The sequence below is a fragment of the Nilaparvata lugens genome, chromosome 4 (genome assembly GCF_014356525.2).
Source record: "Nilaparvata lugens isolate BPH chromosome 4, ASM1435652v1, whole genome shotgun sequence".
NCBI classification, from domain to species: domain Eukaryota; kingdom Metazoa; phylum Arthropoda; class Insecta; order Hemiptera; family Delphacidae; genus Nilaparvata; species Nilaparvata lugens.
In genome coordinates, this window is record NC_052507.1 from 43,288,699 (window position 1) to 43,296,348 (window position 7,650).

The 7,650-nt window shown below is 31.8% G+C and overlaps 1 long non-coding RNA gene across 1 annotated transcript; it reads right to left on the reverse strand.

The window, feature by feature from the left end:
* Positions 1-2,372: 2,372 nt before the first annotated feature.
* On the reverse strand, positions 2,373-6,814 carry LOC120351187. Its single transcript, XR_005571220.1, has 3 exons — positions 6,433-6,814; positions 5,361-5,456; positions 2,373-3,279 (listed from the first exon to the last, which is right to left on the reverse strand). It is a non-coding gene; the product is annotated as an uncharacterized LOC120351187 (long non-coding RNA).
* Positions 6,815-7,650: the final 836 nt, after the last annotated feature.

The window sequence follows — 7,650 nt, forward strand, 5'->3', positions numbered from 1 at the left end:
GTGCTAAAGGATAGTCATTATGACTGTTATGAAGATGTCTTGGGTATTCAAGATCCACTTCCAATACATATCCTACATTACTTTGATCTTGTTCTACATTGAATTCTTGAATATCTGCTTCTGTCATCCATTCAAAATTTGAATGTGGTAGATTACAACTCATTCCCACGGCATAAAGATTATTACAGTCCCAATAGATAATATATGTTTCTGGCTCATTTATCTTGAAATCATTCATATACCTATTATTGGCTTTTGCATAGCGGTGTGGAATAATACTAATTCCGCCCCTAATTCCTTTTTCAAAGAATAAATACTGATCAGGATCAGAAATTAATTGCAACTCTACTTTTGTGTATTTCAACATAGCAGACCAGGAAAAGTGAGGGAGAGAGTAGCAATGTGCTACATCCATGTTGTATGTATTCATGAACGTTTTCCTAAAGTTTTCAAAAACATCAGCAAGGAGAAGAATATCTATTTTCAAATAAAAATCATGGAATTGTGCAAGATTCTCTATTTTGAAAACTTCCCATACTGTTTTTGCATGCTCATACTCTTCTACAGTTGCATTTTTGTCACCTATAGAACTATAGAACTTATCAATAGTTGGCAATTCAGTTTCAGTGAATTTTTGAAAATTGTTCATATATTCATATGGATACAATTGTTTTTTTCTTAGTAGATCAATTTTATTTGGAGGGTAATGTTGTTGAAGTAGCTTGAACTCAGGATTTATAGCAACTAATTTATCAAGAGAAGAATGTAGAAAATTCAATGAGTCTATAAATCTTAATGTGTTATTCAATGTCATTGTCATTATTTTCTCACTACTTTTTGCAATAGTGCTAATTTTTTTTCTATAATTTCCAAGAGATTTCAGAATGAAATGCATATCATATCCAGTTAGATTGTGGAAAATTACTGGTATGAATTTTACTTTTTTCGTATTTAAATTACAAGTATTATGTGCAGCACCAATAAACTTTCCTGTTGAGTGAGAGTGATGTCTGACCCTATCAATGAAATCTATGGGTTTTGTACATAAACAACAAGATTTTTGTTGTAAATATGTCTTTTCATCTTCTGTAGTGAAATTCATATCAATAATAGTTTGCAATTTCTTTTTCAATATAACACTATGTGTTTCTAATTCATCTATGAAATTATCAATCAATTTCTCAGATTCCTCCAAGCTATTGGCCCTAACAATTTTTGGACCATAATATATCTCCCCCTCTTCATCTATTATCAAATAACCATAACCACAAGGTTTGTGAATATTATCAATAATCATACATTCAAAATCTGCATATATAATGTATGGAACTTTGAGAGTGTAACTATAATTCGAGAATTTCAATATCTCCCCCTCTTGTGGCATTCTAACTCTTTGACATTTATTCAATGAACATAATTCTAGATGTTTTTCTAAATTAGCAAGAGCATTTGTCTTTGTGAATCTATGTAAACAATAGGGACATATCTCGACTTTTCCATGATGTTCTGTTTGATCAGACAACAATCTTGATAAATTCTTCACTAGAATATAATGTTGTTTTTTTAGGAAAAGAAGAGTTATTGTATGCTTCCTTCCCCTATTCTTAGATGTAAATATGGGATATATAATATCCTTCTCATCCTCATAACTCAACACATTAATACAAATATCTTCATTGAAACTCTCAAATTTTGGAATTTTTTCTATTTTTACAGGGAATTCCAAATCCCCAACATTAACTAAATGTGAGTATTTTTGTAGGTCTGTTACTCTATTGTGTTTTTGATCTTCATTGAAGAATGATAGTACTGACCATAAGAATGATTTCTGATCCTCATTTTTTATATTAATAGTTGATTTCTTATTAGCAAGTTTTTTGGGGGTTGGAATGTACGAACTAGCTGCATTTGCAAGAGTGAGTCTTGAAAGATTCCTTATATAAATGAAATGTTTATCCTGTAGCAAGATTAAATTTATTTTATGCAATCTACTTTGATATTTAGATACATAGAGTGGGGAGATAGTGTCACTCTCTTCTACATAATTATAAATATTTATACAAATATCTTCATTGAAACTCTCAAATTTTTGTATGTCTTCTATTTTTACAGGGAATTCCAAATCCCCAACATTAACTAAATGTGAGTATTTTTGTAGGTCTGTTACTCTATTGTGTTTTTGATCTTCATTGAAGAATGATAGTACTGACCATAAGAATGATTTCTGATCTTCATTTTTTATATTAATAGTTGATTTCTTATTAGCAAGTTTTTTGGGGGTTGGAATGTATGAACTAGCTGCATTTGCAAGAGTGAGTCTTGAAAGATTCCTTATATAAATGAAATGTTTATCCTCTAGCAAGATTAATTTATTTTATGCAATCTACTTTGATATTTAGATACATGGAGTGGGGAGATAGTGTCACACTCTTCTATATAATCATAGACATTTATACAAATATCTACATTCAAACTCTCAAATTTTGGAATGTCTTCTATTTTTAGAGGGAATTCCAAATCCCCAACATTAACTAAATGTGAGTATTTTTGTAAATCTCTTACTCTATTGTGTTTTTGGTCTTGATTGAAGTAAGCTAGTACTGACCATAAGAAGCACCTTTGATCCTCATTTTTTATATTAATAGTTGATTTCTTATTATCAAGCTTTTTGGGAGTTGGCACATATGTTCCTGAATATATTGGTTTGTAGCAAACAATATTCAAATCAAAACATTCAATTGAATTAATCACCCAACCACTACCATATTGTATGAATTTATCTATTTTATTCCATATAATACCTTCTGCTTCATCCCATTGAACACTAAACTCATTTATGTTATCTTGAATTTGTAGAATTGTTCGTGCTATCCCATGAAATGTTGGTGTAGTATCCATTTCATGATCTGCAACTAATTTCTTTAGCTTTAATTTGAGAGCAACATACCATTTTATATTATAATTAAATTTTTCAGCTTCTCTTAAACATATATCAAGTACAATTGGTTTCAAGTTTTGAAATATCAATATAGGATCAATAATTTCAAACTTATCCCATCTAAAACGCAAACAGTTTCCATTTATACCTCTCTCTGTAATGGGCCTATACATTTTTGTATGTTTTTTTAATATACATAAAAACTAAACTAAACTTAATATCAATTAGTCTTATTGAAATACCTTTCTACCATGATATGATGATGTATGGAGATGAGTGTGGTATTCCAAGAATTTTTGTCTTGGTGATATCCTGGTAGTGAATGATAATCTCCTGGCCTCCTAAAATCAATAAAAAATTCTATGTTCTTTCAAAAGTTTCAATTATGAATGAATAGTAGGAGTGAGTGAGAGGGAGTAGGTAGAAGAGAGCATAATAGTAGGAGTGAGTGAGAGGTAGTAAGTAGAAGAGAGTATGATAGTAGGAGTGAGTGAGAGGTAGTAAGTAGAAGAGAGCATAATAGTAGTAGTGAGTGAGAGGTAGTAAGTAGAAGAGAGCATAATAGTAGTAGTGAGTGAGAGGTAGTAAGTAGAAGAGAGCATAATAGTAGGAGTGAGTGAGAGGGAGTAGGTAGAAGAGAGCATAATAGTAGTAGTGAGTGAGAGGTAGTAAGTAGAAGAGAGCATAATAGTAGTAGTGAGTGAGACGGATGCTTTTTGGTTGAGAAACTGAAAGCTGTTTGACTTGTGCACAAGCACCGCCCGCCCGCACCCTCTAACCTCTCAGCTTCAATCTGGAATTCCTCTCTTTATCAAGTTGCACTGTGCATGCCAACCGGTTTCAGGTGTGTGAAAGAGAGCGATAGTAGGAGTGAGTGAGAGGGATGCTTTTTGGTTGAAGGTTGTGTCATGCAATCTACTTTGATATTTAGATACATAGATTGGGGAGATAGTGTCACACTCTTCTATATAATCATAGACATTTATACAAATATCTACATTCAAACTCTCAAATTTTGGAATGTCTTCTATTTTTAGAGGGAATTCCAAATCCCCAACATTAACTAAATGTGAGTATTTTTGTAAATCTCTTACTCTATTGTGTTTTTGGTCTTGATTGAAGTAAGCTAGTACTGACCATAAGAAGCACCTTTGATCCTCATTTTTTATATTAATAGTTGATTTCTTATTATCAAGCTTTTTGGGAGTTGGCACATATGTTCCTGAATATATTGGTTTGTAGCAAACAATATTCAAATCGAAACATTCAATTGAATTAATCACCCAACCACTACCATATTGTATGAATTTATCTATTTTATTCCATATAATACCTTCTGCTTCATCCCATTGAACACTAAACTCATTTATGTTATCTTGAATTTGTAGAATTGTTCGTGCTATCCCATGAAATGTTGGTGTAGTATCCATTTCATGATCTGCAACTAATTTCTTTAGCTTTAATTTGAGAGCAACATACCATTTTATATTATAATTAAATTTTTCAGCTTCTCTTAAACATATATCAAGTACAATTGGTTTCAAGTTTTGAAATATCAATATAGGATCAATAATTTCAAACTTATCCCATCTAAAACGCAAACAGTTTCCATTTATACCTCTCTCTGTAATGGGCCTATACATTTTTGTATGTTTTTTTAATATACATAAAAACTAAACTAAACTTAATATCAATTAGTCTTATTGAAATACCTTTCTACCATGGTATGGAGATGAGTGTGGTATTCCAAGAATTTTTGTCTTGGTGATATCCTGGTAGTGGAGGATTGAACTGGCCTCCTAAAATCAATAAAAAATTCTATGTTCTTTCAAAAGTTTCAATTATGAATGAATAGTAGGAGTGAGTGAGAGGGAGTAGGTAGAAGAGAGCATAATAGTAGGAGTGAGTGAGAGGTAGTAAGTAGAAGAGAGTATGATAGTAGGAGTGAGTGAGAGAGAGTAAGTAGAAGAGAGCATAATAGTAGTAGTGAGTGAGAGGTAGTAAGTAGAAGAGAGCATAATAGTAGTAGTGAGTGAGAGGTAGTAAGTAGAAGAGAGTATGATAGTAGGAGTGAGTGAGAGAGAGTAAGTAGAAGAGAGCATAATAGTAGTAGTGAGTGAGACGGATGCTTTTTGGTTGAGAAACTGAAAGCTGTTTGACTTGTGCACAAGCACCGCCCGCCCGCACCCTCTAACCTTTCAGCTTCAATCTGGAATTCCTCTCTTTATCAAGTTGCACTGTGCATGCCAACCGGTTTCAGGTGTGTGAAAGAGAGTGATAGTAGGAGTGAGTGAGAGGGATGCTTTTTGGTTGAAGGTTGTGTCACTCAACTCTTGTGGCTATGTGTATGATAGAAAGAGAGCAAGAGTATGAACTAAAACTATAGTATCATAAAACTGTAATAGAAAAGTAGTCTACTCACAATTATTATTGAACTCCTCCATTTTCATGTCCTGGTTCAGAATAGCTTCCCATTAGGGTGACTTCTCTCCATTTTGTTTTCTTTAACTACAGGTTCCTGAAAAGATGAAAGTGAACTTAATCAATAATCCATCTTCTATACCTAATATTTTAAGAATATGTGCTAGAATTCCTTAATTTATTCAAATCAAATCATATTCAAAATTAATAACCTTAGTTGCTTGAAGCAGTCTTGCAGACAATGGAATTAAACTCATAATCAAGTATACATGGTTCCCAAGAAGATGAAAGTGAACTTAATCAATAATCCATTTTCTATACCTAATATTTTAAGAATATGTGCCAGAGTTCCTCAATTTATTCAGAATCATAATCAAGAATTAATAACCTTAGTTGCTTGAAGCAGCCTTGCAGACAATGAAATTAAACTCATAATGAAGGTTCTAACCTTATTCATAAGCTCAGTAGCATAAAGTCTCATACTACCTAATAAAATTAACTCATGATCAAAATTCTACTTATAATATTAATTAAGGTTGAGAGACATTGCCTAATGAACTCACAATAAAATTCCACATTCCATTTTAAGAATATGTGCCAGAGTTCCTTAATTTATTCAGAATCATAATCAAGAATTAATAACCTTAGTTGCTTGAAGCAGCCTTGCAGACAATGAAATTAAACTCATAATGAAGGTTCTAACCTTATTCATAAGCTCAGTAGCATAAAGTCTCATACTACCTAATAAAATTAACTCATGATCAAAATTCTACTTATAATATTAATTAAGGTTGAGAGACATTGCCTAATGAACTCACAATAAAATCTCTAAAAAACAATCAAAATTATAACCAATCTTCATTAACTCATCCTACCTTCTGTGACAGAAACAATAAACTTTGAAATGAATCTTGTACAGTACATGTAAATTTGAGTTTGATTTATGCCAATCACAGTAGAGATAGGGAAGAAACAGAGAGAGTGAGTAAGAAGGGGGACTGCTACACTCATAAAAATTACTACCACATTAGAATAGAATATAAACTCAAGAAATTATAATAGATAACACTCACCTCCATGTTTTCCAACTTGGAAGGTAGAAGAATATGCACAGATGTTTTCTGTATAAGTAGGCTACACCTCCAACTGCTTCCTTGAATACAGAGTGTATAACTCCAGACTAGAAATCAGCTTTTATAGTCTGGAACTGGAAGCTGTTTACTTCACTCACATTGGAGAAACTGAAAGCTGTTTGAGCCACTTTCACTTTACTCTGAAGAAACTGTTGTGGAGGCCAAACAACTTTCTGTCTCAACACAAAAATGTCTAGCCTACAGCAAAGAGTGAAATTATCCTTATTTTTTGTTCAATCTTGACAAATGAGGTGTCAATGGATTCGTTATTAGATTTACTGGAAAAAGTTATTCTTGTAATTTTTTTGTAAAATTAATGGTTTCTTAGTTATTCAAGAAATAAAAAACAGCTGGATCTATGAGATCCTTATTTTTTGTTCAATCTTGACAAATGGGGTGTCAATGGATTTGTTATTAGATTTACTGGAAAAAGTTACTCTTGTGGATTTTTTGTAAAATTAACGGTTTCTTAGTTATTCAAGAAATAAAAAACAGCTGGATCTATGAGATCCTTATTTTTTGTTCAATCTTGACAAATGGGGTGTCAATGGATTTGTTATTAGATTTACTGGAAAAAGTTACTCTTGTGGATTTTTTGTAAAATTAACGGTTTCTTAGTTATTCAAGAAATAAAAAAACTGGATCTATGAGATCCTTATTTTCTGTTCAATCTTGACAAATGGGGTGTCAATGGATTTGTTATTAGATTTACTGGAAAAAGTTACTCTTGTAGATTTTTTGTAAAATTAACGGTTTCCTAGTTATTCAAGAAATAAAAAAACTGGATCTAGTTTTTCCATGAGATCCTTATTTTCTGTTCAATCTTGACAAATGGGGTGTCAATGGATTTGTTATTAGATTTACTGGAAAAAGTTACTCTTGTAGATTTTTTGTAAAATTAACGGTTTCTTAGTTATTCAAGAAATAAAAAAACTGGATCTAGTTTTCCCATGAGATCCTTATTTTCTGTTCAATCTTGACAAATGGGGTGTCAATGGATTCGTTATTAGATTTACTGGAAAAAGTTACTCTTGTAGATTTTTTGTAAAATTAACGGTTTCTTAGTTATTCAAGAAATAAAAAAAAGCTGGATCTAGTTTTTTTTTCCAAAAAAGTGGGAAATCTTCATTTGAGGTTTATTGTGAGATTAGGGGTATG